Source organism: Lissotriton vulgaris, chromosome 7, assembly GCF_964263255.1.
Source record: "Lissotriton vulgaris chromosome 7, aLisVul1.2, whole genome shotgun sequence".
NCBI classification, from domain to species: Eukaryota; Metazoa; Chordata; class Amphibia; order Caudata; family Salamandridae; genus Lissotriton; species Lissotriton vulgaris.
This window is the reverse complement of record NC_141695.1, coordinates 1,320,606,478-1,320,628,617: the sequence shown is the minus strand read 5'-3', so window position 1 is coordinate 1,320,628,617 and position 22,140 is coordinate 1,320,606,478. Positions and strand designations below refer to the sequence as shown.

General features: G+C 42.6%; 1 long non-coding RNA gene across 1 annotated transcript in view; it reads right to left on the bottom strand.

Annotated features, from left to right (window-relative positions):
- LOC147703597 (uncharacterized) overlaps positions 1-21,310 on the bottom strand; it is a 207,868-nt gene extending 186,558 nt beyond the window's left edge. Inside the window, exon 1 of the long non-coding RNA XR_015297299.1 lies at positions 21,250-21,310. This is a non-coding gene — a long non-coding RNA (uncharacterized LOC147703597). The remainder of the gene's footprint in view (positions 1-21,249) is intronic.
- Between the last annotated feature and the right edge of the window lie 830 nt (positions 21,311-22,140).

The following is a 22,140-nucleotide window of genomic DNA, read 5'->3' as shown; positions in this document are numbered from 1 at the left end:
CGGCTCAGTCCACAACTCAGGAAGCCCCAATTCCGCACAGGTAACTTGAATATTTTTGACCCAGGGAATGCTAAGCGCCTTGGGATGATTCAGTATTTCGACCAGTTCCGCCCTATAGTCGGCGAGATCTTTGCTGCTCCACAGCCTACGCCAGAAGGCTATGGGTCTCAGACTTATCTCGTCAGCTAATGGTCGTAGCCCTAAATCAAGCCTCAAGGGGAGGAGCGGGGTACTAGGGGGGAGTGCGGCTATCTGTCTTATGAACTTATTTTCTGTTAGTGACAGGTTCCGGCAGGGCATATGGCCCCACAATTCAGCCCCGTACATAATCGCCCCCCTAGCCTGGGCCTTATATATCTGGATTAAAGCCCCCAATGGGCGGTATGACGAGCCGGTCATCATCCGTGAGATGCCCCCAGTAGTTTGTATTAGTTTAAGGTTTGCCCTACTCTGGTGGGATCCCCAGGTCATGGATTCGTTGAGGGTCACACCAAGATATTCAAAGGTGGCTACTCTCTCAAGCCGCTCCGCTCCCAGTTGTGGGTTCGGGCGCTGTTTCTGGCTCGGGTTCAAAACCATGAATTTGGTATTTGTAGCATTGATTTCTAGCCCTCTATCAAGGCAGAAAGCCACAAAGGAATCAAGTATCCTTTGTATGCCCATGGGTGTTTTAGATAGCAACAGTGTGTCGTCCGCAAACATAATTGCGGGCACCCTGCTGCCATTTAGTTTGGGGGCGTCAGTATAGTCGGTGGCATTGAGATGGGCGATTACCCCGTTGACGAAGAGGCAAAACAGGGTTGGCGCCAGCACGCAGCCCTGTCTTACCCCTCTGCCAACGGGGAATCTGTCAGTCAGTTCCCCCGACCTCCCACACCTCACACGGGCGTAATTATTGTGATGCAGCCTCTGCAAGATCAGAAGGATATCTGGGGGCACACCCATCTCTGCCAGGACGCTCCAAAGTTTCCCCCTGGGCACCAAGTCGAAGGCGGCCCGTAGGTCCACAAAAATTGTGTACAAACTGCCGCCCTCGAACTTTGCTGTCCTCCAGCAGATCAGATTCAGTCTAAAAACCTGATCCACTGTGGATACCCCCTTCCTAAATCCCGCCTGGTAGTGACTAAGGGCGCCCACCTCCTCCATCCAATCCTGAAGCCTGTTCAACAAAACCCTACCGAACAGCTTCTGTGCTACATCTATCAGACTAATCGGTCTGTAGTTGACTGGGAGGAGGGGCGAGCCCTTTTTGAAGATGGGGACCACCTCAGCCCCCAGCCAAGTACTAGGGATTTCCATCCCGCCGAGAACACTGTTGAAGAGGGCAGCAAGGTAAGGCGCCCAGACGGTGGGCTCCTGTTTAAACAGGTCCCCCGGTAGCCCGTCCAGTCCCGGCACCTTCCCCGAAGCCAGACCTGAGATGGCAGCAGTAACCTCACCTAAAGTTATTGGATCCCCTTGACAGCCCGGCCAATCCACCTCCATAGGAGCAGGGAGTTCTCCCGGCTCAGAGCTGTATAGGGACTGAAAATGGGCCTGCCACACTCCAGGTGCTATATTGGGCTCTAGTGCCGAATGTAGACTCCCTGATCCCCCATTCACGGTCCTCCAGAACAAGCGTTGATCTTGAATCGCTAGGGCCTTAGTGAGTTCTTCCCACTGGTTTTCCTCCCATTCTACTTTAGCCTGGACAAGAAGCTTCTTATAGGCTCGCCTGCTTTGTTTGAGGCGTTCCCCTCCTGTACCCTCCTTAATTACTCCAAGAAGTTCTGTTTTGGCCCGTCTACATGCTACATTGTACCACTGTGTTTTGCCTTGGCGCCTCTCCCTTGGCTTTCGTAAACTACAAGTGAAATGAGGTGCCGCCGCTTTTATAAGTTCCTCATGGGCTTCATACAGTTTGCTCTGTGAGTCTCTATTATTTGCCTCGATGTCAAGGCTCCCCACGATTTCCAAGATGGGAGTAATCTCCGCATAGAGCAGAGGGAGTTTATCCTTGTTAGTAACCATGTGCTCCCACCTGATTCTTCTCCTGCTGTTATCCAGAAGAAGCGCGGGGTTGTTCCCTTCCACTTTAGACACTGAAGCTTGGGGGCCTGGATGGACAAGGTCAAGCTCAAGGGCGTTGTGATCACTGTCGGTCCTTTCCATCACCCTAAAATCCTGTATTGTTGGCCACCTCACTAGTTGGACCAAAATGTAGTCCAAGTGGGACTCTCTCCCCCGTCTATTGTAAGTATTTTTACTGGGTATGTCGGATTTCATTCACCCATTACAGGCTCTGAGTCCGAACCTTAGAGTGAGGGCAGTAATTTGCAGTGCTAGTGGGGTCCAGGCTTTCGGGAGTGGAGCTTCCACCAAGGGTACTGCCCACCTAGCCTCCTCTTCCGATGAAAACCCTTCCAGGAGGCCGGGGAGTGGCTCAAAATGAGAATTAAAGTCCCCACCCACCACATAGTATGAATCAGTCGGCAGTTCAGATAAAAAATTCGAAAGTTCATCAATGGTTGGTGATTCCTTTGCCATTCCCATCGGCCTGGAATAAATGTTGACCAGCAGAAGTTTGACTTTGTTTGGCCATAGTAGTGAGACCACAAGGATATCGTCAGAGTTAAACGGCCACCGTGTGGCCACGCAGCCCAAATGAGATGCGACCCACGTCGTGAGCCCCCCTGATGGGCGGCCCTTGCCTTCCCACCTTGCTGGGATGGAGAATGATGAGTAGCCTTGGTGTCCGTGATCCTCTCTGGCCCAGGTTTCCTGGAACATACATATGTCGCCAGTCTCGATGTAGTTTACCCAGTCCGGCTCATCCAGTTTGTTGGCCAGTCCCGCAATGTTCCAGCAAATTAGCTTCAAATGTTCAGGGGTGTCGGTTGCCATGCCATAGGGGTTAGGGGAGCTAATTCCGGGCCCCACTTCTGTTGCAAGGCCTGGGGCAAGGGCGGCAGAGGGTGTAAGTTGCTCAGAGAGTCTAAGCGCACCATTGTCCACAAGAAAAAGGTCCTTGGCTATCCCCTCAGCTATGGCTACATTATCAGCGGATGGGTGGGAAGATTCGCTGATGCCGTAGTCTAGAGCCACTAGATCGTTCGATGGGCCAGGGGTTGTGCCAGGAACCACGGTGTGAGGTTCAGAAAGTCCGTAGGAGCCATTATCTCAGGTCACTGGCTTGTAAACAGTAAGTCAGTCAACCCCGTCCAAGCCATTCAAGCAGTTGAAGCGATTAAAATGGAAATAGGGTGTGTCCGGCTGTTGGTAGTGCGGGCGTTGTGCATAGACCTTATGTCTACGCCTGCGTTCCACCCTTGTCCATTCATCATACGATGGAACCTGGTGCATGCGAATGGGGGGGAAGAAGAAAGATACTGGGAGGGTCTGTATGGTGGAATCCAGCGATCTATTTACTCCTCCACAGATGTGCAGAACAGTGCCCGGGTCTTTAAAAGTTACCAGAATGCAGTCCCCTATTATGGTTTTTCTGGTCTTCCCTAACCAAGGGACCCTTCTCACCATAATAATCTCGTTGTTAAAATGGGATGGTAGGGGTCGGTTCCAATTAAGCCATTTGATGACCTTATTCTTAAGGGATTGATAATCTTCATTTTCCCCTGATCTTAGATGGGGGGCACCTGCTAAAACCACCGTTAGGCTATTGGCTTCTGGCGGGAGGTCTGGCCTCCATGGTCTTGGGGCTGGCCGGACTGGAGAGTGTGGGGGGGCATTAACCTCTTCTTGGCATCTTCCATTAGTCTCCGCTTGAGATCTATAAGGGGCATGGTCTATTAATTGTGTAGGTCTATTAATTTGGTTGTTATGCTGTGCCTGGAGTGGGGTGGCCATAAGAGGTTCCAAGGGGGGGGCAGATGGCGCATTCTGAGGGGGGGCTTTATTGACATTTGTTACTGATCCTACTTTTGTAGGGTCCCCAACCGAAGGATGAGTTCCCACTAGCTTAGTTTGCTTACTAACTAAGGTGTTCAGGGTAGTAAGAGATGTTTCTAATAAAGTGAGCCTAATCTCAACTTTTTTCAGACTATCGCTAATGGGCTGCAGGAGGGAGCGGAATAAGAATTCGATACTCCCTGAGGCTGTGAGTGGAAGGATTATGTTTGATGTGTTAGCCTCTGGTTCCTTGGTGGTAACATCTATGGTGGGGCTTTGAGCCTGAGGAGGTGGGATGGTAGGCATTATCTCAATAGCCTTCCCCGGTAGGAGTATGTTAGTATGTTTCTTGCCAAAATCAAGGTGAGATAATTTAGATTTCCCCCGTCCCCCAATTGACTTCCTGACGCGTTTACTAGGCGGAGGCCTATGCACCTCCACCACAACGTTTGGTTTTGGCTTACTCTTCTTCACTATTTGCATAGGGGGAGTTTGGGTTACCAGGTTGACAGGAGTAAGGGATAACTCTGGGGGGGTTGGCTCTACGTTTTTTCCGGGCACTCTCCCTGGGGTAGAGGGAATTTCCCTTAGTAAAAGGGGAAAGTCCTTGAGGGTCGGGTTATTTGAGCTGCTAGGGGGCGTACCTTCCTCTTGGGAACTGGGGTAGGGGATGATGTCACTCAATAGTCTGTTTTTCATGGATTCTATGGAGCGCCTGCGCTCCGCCCTACGTTTCTCTAGTGAGCTTTCCTTGCCCGCATCTCCCTTAGCAGATTTGAAATAATTGTCCAAAGTCCCTGTGCTGGTGGCCCCATCCCTTGACGGAGTTTCTCGTGATAGTGGCGAGGGCATTACCTTGTTCGTGTTGGAGACTGGGATTAAGGGAATGGGCCCGGCCCGGCCTCCTTCGGCCCCGGACGGCCACAGACGGTCCCGCCCTTGTCCCGGGCTTCTCCCGGCGCCCTCCTGCGCGCTCCCGCGCCGCGGGGGTGATGCTTCCTATAAGTAGCTATCCAATTGGTCAGGCTGAGATTTGGGCGGAGCCGGCAGGGAGAGCAGCCCAGCTGGTTAATGGGCGCGCGGGGGCTCCTGGTCCTCGGAGTCCCCCGCTGTCGCTCGCAGCCCTGCCGGTAATTTCAAGCTTTTTCCCCTGCAGTTAAGTCTCCAACCGCGAAGCGGGACCGGCGTAGCGGGTCCGGCGAGGCGCGGTTTCAGGCAGGAGCAGGCTTCTGTGCGAGGAGGATTGCAGCAGGCAGGCTTCCGCACAGGTGGGGGCGGTTTCCTCTCAGCTCCTCGTTTCCGCTGGTCATCCACTGGTCAGCCGGTCACGGCCCGTTTTGATGGTAGGAAAGGGTGGGCGGAGCCGGCAGGGAGAGCAGCCCAGCTGGTTAATGGGCGCGCGGGGGCTCCTGGTCCTCGGAGTCCCCCGCTGTCGCTCGCAGCCCTGCCGGTAATTTCAAGCTTTTTCCCCTGCAGTTAAGTCTCCAACCGCGAAGCGGGACCCGCGTAGCGGGTCCGGCGAGGCGCGGTTTCAGGCAGGAGCAGGCTTCTGTGCGAGGAGGATTGCAGCAGGCAGGCTTCCGCACAGGTGGGGGCGGTTTCCTCTCAGCTCCTCGTTTCCGTTTCCGCTGGTCATCTTAGATATTGAAATGTCAACTGCTCAAGAAATCATGCTGTCAATGTGTGCATTGGTGGTATGAAGGGATTCCTCACTCTTACTTCCTTCTTGATGAGGAAGTCCACCTCTAGGTGAGGGGGATGTGGTTTCTCTGAACAAAACGTCAGAAATCAGAGAACCACATTTAGCGAGTTGATAGAGAGTTATATAAGTGATAGAACAAATTGTCTTATACCTGGGCTTCTGGATGAGATGCGGCATACGTAAGGTGCGCAGCAATGAGCTTCCAATCCAATACCAGGGCTTCCTTCAGCAATAGACCCTCCTGCCCCTTCAAAATGGGAATTAGTTATTCTTGTTGTTTAGGTGAATGGTAAAAAAGTTAATGGGTATATGACCTCTCGACAAAATTGGCGAATAAGGCTTCCTAGATATGCTCTTTTTTCTGCAATAAGTGGAGGCCACTCTCAGGCTGCACAGTGGTGTTGTTGAGCCCCACAATGTAGGCGATAATCAGAATCCTGTGATGCTGCAAACCTCATTTCACAAGAGCCAATGCAGGTGCTAGGAGTGTCCCCTAGTTTTTACATATAGAATAGGGCTCTGCTATTGTATCAAGTGCTATAGGATATAATGGACTTGTAATAAGGCAGACAGTCAATCATATTTCTACCGATCCGCCAAACTCTAAGGCAGGCCTTAAGTCATTCTATGTTGTGTATCTCAACAATAATGCACACAAAATACACCAACAACTACACACTATGTAAACTCTGCACATTTACTTTCTCTGCAACTGTATATTCGAATATGAGAGGACTGCACACATGTAAATGACCCTGGCTAAATTTAGAAATCAATAGATAATCATGGAAATCAGAGCTCTCAGCAGAAGTGATGGGTCAGAAGTCGTAACTAGATTGACTTGTGCCTCAGATAGACAAAGTGCAGCAATTGAACTTGCAATGCAGAAAGCTGGAGGCCATGTAGGGTACCTGTGTCAAACGTTGTCAAAGGCAGTGATTGCATGTAATCTAGTAGTCCATATTCTCATTATGCCATAAACATGCTCCCTACTGGGACGTGGTGCCCTACCCACTTCCAGTAGGCAGAATTTCAGTTTAATCTTCCGAGTAGGCAGAAATCTGCAAAAAAATGTTATATCTGCCGAAAAATTCAGGGATTACTACTTCCCAATACATGAAATGTCATTGCTGGCATCTCTATGTTCCTGCTCGTTTAAAGCATTTGATGGAAAACATGCCCCATGGACAGGACTTTTGTGCCGACTTCCTATTTGTACCAGTGTTGACTTTAACTGGCATCATTCTCTTTAGCATAATTACTCAAATTACTTCAGAATTTCTCAAAATTATACGTAATTTTGTGTGAAACGTTATCCATGATTTAGCTCCATTTCTTAGTGCAAAACGTACACTTTTGTCCAAAATGGTCCTGAGGGTGCATTTTACGCTAAGAAGACAGCACTAAATACTACAGGACATTAACAGCAGTAGCTAGCAGTCCAACTCTCTCTCTTAGTTTGTTGTTCCTGGGCTTCTGCTGTTGGAGTTTTTCCCAACAATTACTCTCAATTACTCAAGCTGATTATCCTGTAATTTCAGAAACTTCACATCACAAGAGTAATGTGGAATCACTGAAATTACTTCAATTACTCCGGCGTAATTAAACATTTTCCCACGCCTAGTATGTGCTCACATCTATCACTGATTGGTTAGGACACCGGATCTTGTTGAAGTGTCTTTCTAGAAAATCATAAGCCATTGTAAGGTGTTTTAGTCAGAGTCTGATTGCTAGCAGTGGTCTAAGGTGCTTGTGGAGGCCCACATAATACATATATTTGGGCCCCTTTTTTGGAAGACCTTTACATTTATTTCCCCCATACAGCTCAATCAAGACCTTGTGTGCCAACCAAAATTAAAAGAAAGAGGTGAAGTACTACAGAGATGTGTGTCCATGTAAAAATCCTAGGAGAAATTCAACAGCCACTTTATCATATCCAACTGAAAGCACATGTCCCCAACTATTCACTACAGAATTCGTTTATTAGGGGGGTGTAACTCCCCAAACACCCCCTAAGCTATGCCCCTGCCAATTCAATTAAAGCACACTTTCTAAGTCAAGTTCAACATTCATACCAAGTTTGACACAAATCTGTTCGGCAGTTAGGTGCAAGCAAAATTTCCTTTCGGAACTAAAATGTGAAAACACAACATTGTTCAACTTTTTCCCCTGCACTGTCTTCAGAAACATTAGCATGCTAGACTATGTCAAACAGTTGCCACTTTTGGTGCAGATTTGTCAATGGGATCAAATGGTTTAAGCAAAACAACAAAATGAATTTTTACGGCGACTGCAAAAGCCATTTTTCGAATTCTAATCTGCTTGAAAAGTGAGATTTCGCCAGTTTAACATACTCTCAGCCTGCATATTCATTAAAGATCACCTAAGGTAGTAGCACAGTAAACACTACAAATATATTCAATGTTAAACACCATGAATGGAAGTATATTCACAATGGCCATCTTTGAGTACATTTGTAGTACATGCACTAGCTGATTCAAATATGACCACGGAGGATGTGCATGTATCTGCAGTAGAGTTCTTTGAATGGTGTTTCAAATACCACAAACCCATTTCTTGATGAACACCGCACATGAGTATGCATATGAGTATGCATGGGCCCACATGGCAAGTGGGGTAGCAATGGAGAAGGAGGGGTGGAGGGTAGCATATGAAAGAAGCTAGCAGAATGCACCATGGAGTACATATAGGAAAAGAAAGAAAAGTAATTCACTGAATGCAGCAGTACCAGCAGTGGAAAGATACAAGTCAACCAATCAGAACGCTGTGAGATTATAATGTTCCTGGGTGGGACAACGCCAAGCATGAATCAAAAGGAGACAATTGAGATAGTCAGCAAGGCATTCAATCATGAAAAAGGGTTTAACCTTAAGTGGGCTCTGTCTATATTAAACAAAATAGGTCTAGCCAAGGCCTACAAAGCCGGGCACAAAGCCGAAATTTGGGAGGCTATAGGGCTTGCATATAGTGTACAACAGTGCTAACAGTGCAACTCATAGGAGCACTTCCCCCAAAAGAGTATAGGGTGCCAAAGTTTTTTTTTTTTTAAGTTTGATTTATTGAGAAAAAAGAATAAAGGGCGGGGAATAAGGGAAGGGGGGTGAAAGGAGAAGAGTTACAATAAGTGGATGGAAGAAATAAACAATATAATAATAATACAAATTTCATAAAAAGTAAGCATTACAAGCATGAAGAATTATGAACACATCATAAGAGTACTAATACAGTAGATAGAACACAGTATATTGAGACTTAAGAATTATAATAATCAAATAATAAGGTAAAAACAGGAATAAGAAAATCACAGGGGTTTGCAAACTTCAACTGTTTCAGGATCAGGAGAGGAATGAACTGGGGCAGCAGAGGAAGAGAGGTACGTTACTAAAGGGAGCCAAATCAGATCACGTTTGATAGCTAGGGAGATGTGTCTAAACGATGATTAAAACAGACTGCATTCCACCAAGACTGATATGAAATATTTGCAGCCTGTTTCCAGTTAGAAGTGACAATATGAAAGGCAACAGCAATGAAAAGGTCAAGTAAAGGGTAGTGATTGGGAGAATGAGGAAGGTCTGATGAGAGGGAGCAAAGAAATACTAGTGAGGATGAAAAGTGGACCTGAAAATGGAAAATCTTTTGTATTTGCCGCCAAACCATCTGCCAGAACTGGTAAGTAGGGGAGCATTCAAACAACATATGTTTAAGATCGGCAGAGAGGCAGGGACAAGACCAACATGTAGAGGGAGTGTCTGGTGAAAAACGGGACAAAGCAAGTGGAGTAAATAAAGTTCTGTGATAAATGAAAAATAAAGTTTGGGTGGTGTTAGTAGCTCTAGAGGTCTTATGAAGTTTAGTCCAAATTTTATCCCAAAGAAGTACAGGCCAATTCTGAGAAAAGTCTAACTCCCATGCAATTTCAATGCGAGATTTCAGTCTATCAGTAGTAAAACGAAAAGAATTATATAGAGCGGATGCAGAAGGAGAAGTCTCTAGCAAAAAGGAGGTGGATTTGTGATCTAAAGGAACATCATTAGAGGATGAAAGAGATTGAAGATAAGAGAGCAAGACTGGATAAAGGGAATTGTATTGCGAACGGGTAGAAGCAGGCAAGGAGAAAAGAGATTGAAGATCCTTAAAGGAGAGAGGCGTACCTTGAGAAAGTAATCGAGAAATCCAACTTATTCCTCGAGAGTGCCAAGTTTTCCAAAAAATGGTACGATTATGGATAATTAGAAGAGTGTTATTCCAAATTGGCTGTTCGTGTATGGAGAAGAGTGACGGATAGGATGAAGATAAGTAGGGAGAGAGAAGATTACGAGAATGTGAAAGAATAGGCGAGCGAAGACGAGTCAGAGAAGACGTAAAGGATAAGAATTCCCGGAAGGTAAAAGGAGAAATGAAAGAAGATTCCATGCTTAGCCAGAAAGGAGGATAATGAGGTAGATTAGATGAAAACCAACGAGTCGATTGCTTCAGGGAGAAAGCACGATGATACTGTTTGAAATCCGGAAAACGTACTCCAGAGTAAGCTTTGTCTTTACGCAAAGAAGCAAGAGCTATTCGAGGATGCTTACCGTTCCATTGGAACTTCAGTAATAAACAATCAATCTTGAAGAAAGAAAGAGGAATGTGTAAAGGAAGCATGGAAATAGTATAAAGAAGAAAGGGGGATAGCATCATCTTTATAGAATTGAGGCGGCCCCACCAGGACAAAAAGAGCGGATGCCAGCGATTAATAGCTGTGTCCATTTTCTTGTAAATATAATCAAAATTTCATTTGAAAGTATCAGATAAAAGAGGAGCAAACCAAACCCCTAGGTATTTAATTTTAGATGGTTGCCATGAGAAACCTGTACAAGAAAAGAGATGCTTCTGACAAAGAGGATTCAAAGGTAACATTTCACACTTGTCGGCATTCAAGCGATATCCGGAAAATGCAGAGAAAGAAGAGACCTGTTGAAGAAAAGAGGGAATGGAGGTGGCTGGGTCAGAACAATAAAAAAGAATATCATCGGCATAAACCGAGAGTTTGACTTGTTGGGGACCAAAATGAAAACCAGAGATAGTATTATCTAAGCAAATTTTTGTAAGGAAAGGTTCTAAGGCTAAAACAAAAAGTAAAGGAGATAAGGGGCAACCTTGACGAACCCCTCTATGTAAAGAAAAATAATCCGAGGACATCCCATTAACAAAAATAGAAGCCTGAGGATCAGAATAAAGCAAAGAAATAATAGAAATGAATTTAGGGGGAATACCAATCCAACGTAAAGCCTGAAACATGAAGTCCCACCCTATCCGATCAAAAGCCTTCTCCGCGTATAGAGAAATAGCTGCAAAGGGAAGAGTCAAGGAAGAAGATTTGCTAAGAATATTAAGAAAAACCCGGGAATTATCAGAGGAGAGACGTCCTTTGACAAAGCCAGATTGTTCTGGACCAATTAAATCAGGCAAAAGGGGATCCATACGAAGTGCTAATATTTTTGCTAGAATTTTGTAATCAGTGTTAACCAAGGATATTGGTCTATAATTTTTGCACAAGGAGTGATCCTATAGGGTGTCAAAGTTAACAACACCAATGTTCCCTGCTTTGAGCTGTCATAAAAAAGGACGCTACCTATTGAATATTTTATCCCACACTGACAGGTACTTCAAAAGTATCTTGTGTTGCATGGAATTTGACAGTCGCTGACCAAACTGATAGGATTAATGCAGTGATACCTTCCTTAGATGGGATTTAACCCTTTCCATGCTCATGACGAGCTCAGCTCGTCATGATGCACGGTTGAGCTGTGCTGATGACGAGCTGAGCTCGTGATGAAACACTGACATCCTGCATTCTTCAGCACAGGAGGGGAAAACACCTAGCAGCGAAGGTGTTAATGACGTTTATTGGTCAGGGATGGGAAAACGAATTCTCTAGGTATCCACCCTGTTTGACACAAATTGAGGAAGGTAAGCTCTTGCAGCAGAAGTAACTGTAGCTATTGCCCTGGAGTGGACTCCAGAAATTTATTTAGGTAGAATAGATTGCTAATTGGACAGCATTTGCCTAGCTCTGCAGGATTTGGTGATGGAATTTTTTAATAGAGAGAAGAATGTTGCCTTCTTAAGTCTGTAGGAAGTTTGCTTAAGGTCAGGGAGATCTTAACATGCATGGTGACTATGTGGCTGAAGTCTGGAATTTACATTAAAGAAGCCCTGGGTGTGAATCATATGGACAGCAGATGCTTTGATTAATCAGGATGATAGTGTCTGTTACTGACAAATTTGTATAAATACCTGGAAGTGCTGTAGGGAGTACTCTATGGCCTACAATGGGCATCTTATAAATGTACTTTCCTGGGAGAAACCTTCATATGGAGAGGCAAATGTCTATTATTTTAGTGTAGAAGTAATAACTCACACTGTCACCAGTGCTAGAATAGAGTATGAACCAGTTTGTATTGCATTGCAGCATCAGCGAATCCTTCCTGCATCCTGTTGCACTTTGTTGATCCAGGGCTATATGCACAACTTTATCCTCCCAGGAAGGAGCACGCACCCTATTGAGAAAAGCCCAACTGTATTGCAGTGATCTCTGTGGTGAAAGCATTCTGTATATACTTTCATCACTGATGAATGGTGTGTGGCCTTCTTGTTGGTGCGATCAACTTTGCATTTGTGTTTGCTTTATGGAAACAAACCTACAAAGTGTTTCTAAAGAACAAAAGAAAAATGTCCATTACTTATTGGAAATTATTTCCCTAGATGTCACTTTTCCATCCCTGGTACCGATGTTTTGAATGGTAAATAGTTATCTCCGAGCACTAATTAGTGCTGGGGGGATGCATCTCTGAGGGCCTGGGAAAAATATGCTCCTTGCCAAGGATCTTTACCAACAGAGCACTTGTAAATGTCAACATCAGAAAAACTTTAGCTACTCCCACACATCTAAAAGGGGGGGGGGGGTGAAACCTCAGGTTTGACATATCAGAAACTTTGCAAATTTATGTCAGAATATTCAGTCCATGGGGGTGTGTCTTCCACACCAAACAAGATAGACTGCTAAACTTCCCCACAATGCGTAGCGATTTACTTCAAATAAGTCCTCTTTCATCTGTGCTTCATCATCCAAAGCATTTCTCATGCTTCTCTGCACATCAGAAGCATTTTGAGCTAGCTGGCAAAAGCACAGAATGTTCGGTTTGCCCCAGAGCCACGGCAGTAACTTCCTGTCAGATACGAGTGGTGGGCATTTTACCAGTGTGCTGCTCATATTATCGGCTCTTCCGTAGTTTGTCTTGCCGCATTCAAACTACTGTCCTACCCTTTCATAAGTGTGCCTAATAAATTGAAGCTGCATTTCCCTTCATGTCTTAAACTGCATAAAGGCAATCATAATCATTTGCCACTGCAGCTATGCATGAACATATCCATGAAGTGGCCACCATTTTGTATGCGCACAGCACGTTATTTACATCTCTATTAACACTACAATTACTTTCCTATTGAATTCTTCATAATACAATGAAGTGAATTTCCTTTGCTGCATCTTTCTTCACCATACGTTTTGCCCATACCATATTTGTCCACATCAGTTCCTTGATGGGCTCAACATTATCTACTACTTCCTTTAATCTTTGGACTTTGCCAATGCACTGAACTTTGTGTCAAATATCAACATATATATTTTGAGATCGTTTTACTTTATCTTATTCATGATTTTATTTATCTACATGGTCATCATAGTCCATGGGTAGGTTAGACATTTCCAGAAGATTCCATATTGTTCCATGCACTACGTTAAAATTGCCAGCTATCTTCTTGGGTCGTCTAAATCTACTTCTTCAGTAACACAGCCTAAGAGCAAAAAATGATCCTCCATCATCCATTATGCCTTCTCATAATCCTGTTTGGATACTATCTTTGATGAGGTGCATGTTCTTAAGCCTTTCATGAGTGCCACTAACAGAAAACATCAACAAATTGAGGACAGGTAGATCACTGAAAAGGGCAAGCTGTTTGAAATAGAACAGCGTGCTAGCGGTCTTAAAGAGGTGGTCACCAAGATTCCTTTGCTAGAACACGAGATCCAAAAGCTTAAACTTCATACTGAGGATCTTGAAAACAGAAACAGATGGAATATTCTTAATCGATATGGATTACCGGAGATTCTTGAGGGTCCTGACCTTCTTGAAGAAATGTTTGCCTGAGCTTTCGGATCTTCTGAATAATCTTTCTCCTAATATCCAATGAGCAAATCATTTGGGTCATCTGCATCATCATTCTGATTGACCAAGAGGTATCATAATGCTATTTTTGGAGTTCACAGAGCTGATACATGTCTTGAAAGCTGCTAAAGCAAAATGTTGGCTCATTTGGTCCGGCCATAATATTTTTATCTCTCAAGACCTCTCTAATGCTACAAACATAATTTCTTGCCCTTCGATCTCAAATGAGACAGCTAAATATTTGCTATCGCATTCTGCATCCTTGTTTATGTAAAATTACCTATGAAGGCACTTCATGATCCTTTGACAATCCGGTTAAACTTAAATCTTTTATTAAAACTATTTCATCTCATACAATGGATACTAATATTCAATGCTGTTAACTATTTCACAATGAACATGTGTTTCCCACTTTCACTCTTTATCTTCCTAAATATATGGCCGTATTTACATATTCATTTTTGTATCTCTCTGCTGTGTCTAGTTTAGGAGCAGACAAGTCTCATTCTCACTCTTCGTGCTCTTCGCTTCAGATCTGTATCTTTATCCTTGGTCTGTCTCTTAATCCTGCTATTCATATCCTATGTATTCTTTCTATTCTTTTACTCTTTCTCTTGACATTATGTTGGTGATTATTTATTTTCTACTGTTCTTATGTTGATGGTAATAAATGGTGCCTTTTTGTTTCCTTTTATGTCTGTGAAGCTAGTCATCTATGTGCCTGTTTCCCTACTCCTAATCCCCAATGTGTTTAACATTGTTTGTGGTTTAGGACATCCAATCTAAAGAAAAAAGGCACTCTCTCAACTGTCAAAACTTAATGCACATGTTACTTTAGTACAGGGAACTCAATGTAATGATGTTGCATCACAAATTAAAACAGCAAAGTTCAGGCCAGGTTGTTTTTTTCTCCAGCCATTAACCGCAACTGTGGTGTTGCCATTCTTTTTCATAAATGGTTACAAGAACAGATTAGATCAATTTATGGTGACAGTGATAGGCGATGGGTACTGCCTAGTGGTATAGTTAATAATAAACCGATTTCCTTCTTTAATATTTATGGTCCTGTCAAGCCTGAGCCTGATTTATGGCATAACGTTAAAATAAAATTGGCTTTCATTGAAAGTCCAACATTTTTGTAGAAGTAGATTTTAATTATGGTTAGATCCTTTTACTCATAGGAAATCTGAATGCAAATTTAATCCTGATAAATCTGATAAAGCATTTCAATCAGCCATTGCTACTCGTCCATTATTTGATATGTGAAAAATGTTTAACCTTGACACTTGTGAATTTACATTTTCCTCTAATGTACATCATACCATGTCTAGAATTGATTATAATTTAGTGACTAAATCCTTACTCCCTTCTATTCAATCTTTAAAAATTGGTTCCATTTGAATTTCAATTAATGCCCCTGTTGTGCCTTCTTTTAACTTAGCTCTCTATAAATCCAGAATGACTTGTTAGAGATTTAACAACTTCATTCTATTGAACAAAATGTTTATTACAGAAGTCATTGCTTGTATTAACCAATCTATTGAAACTTCCAGTCCCAATAATTGCTTTCAAAACTTCCTTTTGCCCTTTTACCATTGCATATTCAGCCAAAAAGATAAAGATAGTGAATTCTCAATATAATATGTTACTACAGTCAACTAAAACACTTGAACATACTTACTTTACCTCAAAATCTTATTCTGTTCTTCATGAACTGATTACAGCCAAGCCTACCCATAATAAACTTGCCGCCACTGATGCATGTAATATCATCCTCAAGGTTAAATCAGAATGTCACAGAGGTCAAAATAAAGCTGGCAAAATATTGACTAATTATTTAAAAATTAAATCTGAGCGTAAAAATATTGGTCTTATTATAATGAACTCACAAATAGCATTGCAACCTCAGACTTTAAAATTTCTAATGTCTTCCAAGAATTTTCCAAATCATTGTATATGGATGATACCAATCCCTCAAAACATTATATACCTACTTTTTTTAACGGCCTTCCTAATATTCATTCTATTCCTGATAAATTCAAACCACTAGAAACCGACATAACTCTTCAAGAAGATATGGATGCTATCAATTTCCTAAAAACAGCTAAAGCCTCGGGCCCAGACAGAGTTTCTATTGAACTACTTTCTTCTTTTTCATTAATTTGTGCCCCTCAATGAATTGAACTTTTTGATTCTTTTATTTTTTAATTCAAAGGCTAGTGACTCTTTTCTGGAAGCCCTTATTGTTATTATCCTTAAACCAGATAGGGATCAAATCCTTTGTAAAAACTGTTGCCCTATTTCATTAAGCAAAAAACACAGTTGATGGACAGAATGTAGAACAATGTCATACATTCACCCCAGTACAATGATCTGGGCCTAAATCCATAATTTTTTTGCACTCCACACCACCCTGGGTTGGACACTGGCTATATGCAAATCAGCTCTGACCCTGTGCCTCATGGGAACAGTCCAGTCCGAACTACCAAGCCATGTCTTTCCCAGACCGGAAACAAGCATCCAAGGACCGGTTTCTGGCTATCAGCCTTCATCAGCCTGGATAGCTTGACTCCAGTGATGTGGAGAGCCTGGGACTCACGTCTGAGCATACCCAGCCCACTCGGGGTGAAAATTGCAAAAAACACAGCTGATGGACAGAATGCAGAACAATGTCTTACATTCACCCCAGTACAAAGATCTGGGCCTAAATCCATTGTTTATTTGCACTCCACACCACCCTAGGTCAGACACTGGCTATATGCAAATCAGCCTTGACCCTGTGCCTCATGGGAACAGTCCAGCCCGAACTACCAAGCCATTTAGGCCCAGATCCTTGTACTGGGGTGAATGTATGACATTGTTCTACATTCTGTCCATCAACTGTGTTTTTTGCTATTTCATTAAGCAGCAAAAATATTTGCCCAATTCTAGCATCTCGCTTTGAAAATGTTTTTCTCCTTTTTGTCAAATCTGATCAATCTGGTTTTATAAAGGGTAGACCTGCTGCAGACAATGGCAGGATGTTCTCTAATATTCTTGTATTTGGTAAGAATTATCACACCTCCTTGTGGCCTTATCTTGCATTTGACCGCATTATTTTGCATTTTATGTCTACTGCTCTCCACTGGTTTGCCTTTGGCCCTAAGTTTAATTCATAAAATTATTATACTCTGACTCTTGTGCCAAAATTTTGTTAATAGACGTTTTTCCCTTATTCTAATTTACATAGAGGTACCAGGCAATGTTGTCCAATCTCCCCTTTGCTTTTTATTCTTTGTTTAACCCTTCCTTGAAAACATATATTGCAACATACTTATCTCTGGGTTTAAACACAATTGACCTCAAATCTAAGCTATCTGCTTATACAGACAATGCTATGATATATCTGTCTAACCCCCTGACCATCCTAAATTATTTCTTGCAACAGATTAAATTAGTTTTAACCATTTCTGGTTATAAACTAAACGTCTCAAAAACATGAAATTTACCATTGAACTCCTTGTGTTATCAATGTATATTTGCTGATACAAATTTATCATGGTGCCCTTCTAGAATCAAGTACTTGGGTGTTTGGTTTTCTCCTTTTATTTCCAGCATAAACATAACATGTATATTTGAAAAGCGCATAATCACCCAGAAGGGTATCTTGCTACTGAGTAACAGATGTGTATTGTTACTCAACTCAATGGTGCTCATTGTATTGACCTTAGAAGGGTGAAAGGCTGGGTGGATCCACCGGGATTTGAACCTGTGACCACAAGTTCAAACACAGGCCCCTTCAGAGGACAAATTAGTGCACTAATTAGCCACAATTGTAATACTTTAAAGCTTAACATTCTGAAATTACTTTCATCTTGATCCCCCTTTCATTTGTTATGGTGGGGTAGATTAGATACCCTGCAGATGATGATTGTACCACACAGTCTTTATATGCTTTCTATGTTACCTTTCAAAATAAAATTATTACTTTTCCCACATTAATTCTATTTGTACTAATCTGCTCTGGAATAAAAAACACTTGCGCATTGCCTTGTCCAAACTCAAATGCCTAAAGAATGAAGGAGGTGTCTGTTTCCCTGCCTTTAAGTTATACCATTCTGCTTTTTTAATTTGCCAATTTTATGTCCTTATTAATGATTTTCAAGATTCTCCCATACACCAATGGATTGTATTTGAAAGTTACTTATTGATGGATTTCTCATTTAACGAAGGGATTTATATGTCTAATTCCACTATCTAGGTTTAAAATAAAACCAACACTTATTGCATACAGTATTTTCAGCAGGTCTTGATTTTCATCAATGTTTTCTTGTCTCTTCCATTTGGTACAATAAGTTTCATCAATTTCATCTCAAATCATTTTATTTCAAACATTGGAAACAGAAGGATATTATGTTTGTTGATTAACTGGTAAGACATAATTCTGATATACCTTTTCTTTAACTACAATCACAATATAACTTGCCAATCTCCTTCTTACAGGAATATAACCTAATATCGAATGCTTTTCAATCTTTTTTAATAACTAATATTTTCATCCTGACCCTGCACCACTCACACCCTTGATACCATTATAGAATGTTGATCATGATTCCATTCACAAAGCTACTTAAAGATATAACATGTTATTATCTCTAGCTACTGTACTATTGAAACATTCTATTGAATTATAAGAGAAAGTGAGCTATCTGTGTCGCTTCCTGTTTATCAATGGGCTAAAATATGGCTTAAAATGTTTAAAACTTCAAAAGCTGCACGTATTACACAATCTCTACTTTCTGGTTATAATAGAGCTGTTATTACTCCTGAATGTATCTCTATATTTGATCTAACTACATTTCCATTATGTTAGTCTTGTTCTTCTTCCTATGGTACCTTAATTCATCTAATATACTATTGCCCGCTTGTGTTATATTTTTTGGAATGCTATTTGGTACAAGTGTTTAACAGCTTAGCAGCGTCGACCGTTCAGCGCCCAGTGCTGAACGTTCGAATAACGGGTGCGGCCCCGTCGGCTAACGGTCGTGCGCAGCACTGGCAAGGTAGTGCTCACGACGACCGTTGGCCGACGGCAGCACTTAAAGGGTTAAAGATCTTCCAGTGTAATATAGTTATAATTTGTGAATGTTTTCTTTTGATCTATGTCTTATGACTTTGTTACTATTCCACCTAAATCTTTGTTGGTTGACCTTTTTATTGCACTTGCTATTAAATTTATACTTTCCTGATGGAAAGATACTTCTAAGTTATCTGTATCAACATGGTGGTATTTTATTTGTGATGAACAAAGACTATCTACTATTTCTTCATTATTGTTATGCCAGATGATTAAATCGAATCTATTTTGGCTACCCTTTGCTAATATCTATCCTCTCACTCAGATGTATCTCAATTCTCATCTTTCTACTTTTCTCTTCGTCTCTTTCATCCTTTCCTCTTCTTTTCTTTTCTACCGTCTCCCCTTATTTATTTTCTTCTTTCTATTTTCCACCTATAGATTTCTTTTTATGAAAAAATTATGATTACGTAATACTCATACTTTTCTCTTATTGATTCTCATTTCCTTAGTACTTGTAATAATATGTAGTTCTATTGCTTCATATTCAATAAGTTTATTGGTATTGATTTATGGATATTGAAATAAAAAACATTTATGTTATAGTAATTTATTAAGCACACGAATACCAAAGGTGTCTTGACGCTAGCAGTCCTGAGTAAATGAACCTTGCCAAAATTACAAAATAACCAAGTTTTAAGTTCATTCTTGAAGGCTAACTTCACAAAAAAAAAAGCATCCATTCCACTAATCTCTAAATGAGGAATGTATGATGTTACAACGCGATCAAAATGATTGCGGTACATCACAACGCATCTTTTACGACGCAAGTCGTTATCATGACTTGCGCTGTAGGGTGCTGGACTTAGGAATAGTAAGATTTACTATTCCAACTCCAGCCTTCGTACAGTAGGGAAGGTGTTGGAATAGTAAATCTGCTATTCCTTAATCTAGAGCACCTTCCAGCGCAAGTCGTGGTAACTACTTGCGTTGTAAAAGAAGCGTCGTAATGGCACCGCGGTGTTTTGACCGCGTTGGGAAGGATGTTTATCCTAAATGAGTCCTGCCCTATGTCTTTATTTTGGGCCTGAGGGGGTCAATTTCACACAGTGGTGACCTTGAACTATCACAATCTCATGCTACAAATAGGACCCAGTCAGAACACTGCGGTCTGAACCAAATGCATTCCGACTATGCAAGCTCTACCACGCTTGCCTTAACCAGGCATATGCATGGTCTAGCTGCTGGAAGACAGAAGCAGGAAGATGCCACGATGAGGTAAGTAGGGCTAGGTTTTTTTAGGGCTGGGAGGGGGTTAGTGTAGGTTTTAGGGCAGTGGAGGGACTGCAGTAGTTTAAGGGACAGCGCCGGGCAAGGAGGCGGGTACTGTAGGGTTTTGGACCTCAGGGCAGTGGGAGCAGAATGGGTAGTTGAGGTAGTTTTTAGGGCTAGAAGGGGGCCGGGGTAGGTTTTAGAGCACTGGAAGGGGTTGGTGTAGTTTGAGGGACAGCGCAGGGGGGGGCGGGGTGAGGTTAGGTAGTGTAGTTAGGGGGCAGGGTTTTAGCATTACGACAGTGGGAGAGGAATGAATATTTGGGTTAGTTTTTAGGGCGGGTTGGGTAGGTTTTAGGGCAATGGAAGGGGTCATGGTAGTTTAAGGGATGCGCAGGAGGTGTAGGGTTTTAGACCTTAGGGCAGTGGAAGGAGAATGGGTAGTTGGGGTTGCTTTTAGGACTGGGGTGGGGGTAGGTTTTAGGGCATGGAAGTGGTTAGGGTAGTTTAAGGGACAGTGCAGGGCAGTGAGGGGATCAGAGTAGTGTAAGCTAGGGTGCAGAGTTTTAGGCCTTAGGGAAGTGGGAGGGGAATGTGTAGTTGGGGTAATTTTTAGTGTGGATTTTCGATAGGTTTTAGCGCAGTGGAAGCGGCTGGGGTAGTTTAAGGGACATCGTGGGAGTGGCAGGGGTGAGAGGGTAGTCGGGGAGGAAGGGTAGTAGCAACCTTAGCCACACATACCCCTTTACCATTCATGTCAGGAAGAAGGAGCTGGTCTAATGGCTAGGGCGGTCGACCTCAAATCTGGGGAACTGGGTTCGAGTCTCAGCAATGACGCTGAACAACCTATGATTCTGGGCAAATCACTTAATCTCCCTGTGCCTAACAAAAATGAATGTGTGTCCTCATGTAATGGAACTGGTGCTATGTAAGGCGCTCTGAGACCCGATTCGGGTCAAGTTCACGCTATATAAAACTCTGAAAAAATAAAAAAAATAAAAATAAAAAAATTAATGGTTGGGCATCGTGGTAGAGGAACGCGTGGTAATATCATTCGTGCTTCTATCATACAACCTCTGCAAACGCATAGCAGTTGCACTTACTTGTAGTTATCGTCTTCTGTTCAGGAAATGGACTGTGGTTCTCACTGTTTCAGGTCAGCCCTATATAAGAGTCCCAGACAATGCCAGGTGGCTCCACATTTTGACCTGGGGTTAGTGAGGCGTAAACAAGACTCTTAATTTCCAGGAAGATAATAACTATTCTAATTTCAGGATAAACAAATAAACAGCATATATCATAAACACTATGTATTCTTGAACACATGCGCTAGTCAGATGAGGATGCCAAGCTGCCTCTGTCATGCTTCTTTTTCCCTTGTGACACTCTAGTGTACACACAAGCGGTGCTTCTGTCAAGTCATGTGTACATAAATGCCCTTAGAAGTCATCCTCCCCCTTACTGAGACCTTTGCTTTTAATTTAGTTTATTAAGACAACATTTAAAGCTTTTGAGATTAGGGGCTGAAATAAATGTATCTGCTTTGGGGAATAAACTTGGATAGAGAGCGTGTGAACTGGCACCTTGATCTAAGTTGATTAAAACAGAAAACTGAAATATTAGGCTTGAGACGTGTTAGCATGCTCTCTGGTGAAGCTGTTCACACATACCCAGGATTGTCCCTTTGCACATTTCTGAGAGGGCAATATTTCTGGGAGTATTAAAAATGTTGTTGGAAACATTATTTTAAAAATTTGCAGCTTGGATCCAGGCAGGGTGGCACTACATTTTATTACTTACAGAACTACCTCTGCTTATCTCACTGAACTGCAAGAAATATATACATATAATGCACATCTCACTCTAACTCATAAAACTTTACAAAGCAAAGGCAAAGCCAATAGGACTGACATTTGCAGGAGACGCTGATTGGGCTTGCACACACTGTTCAAATGTGAAACCTATTGTACTGACAGGCAAAACCATCTGAAAAA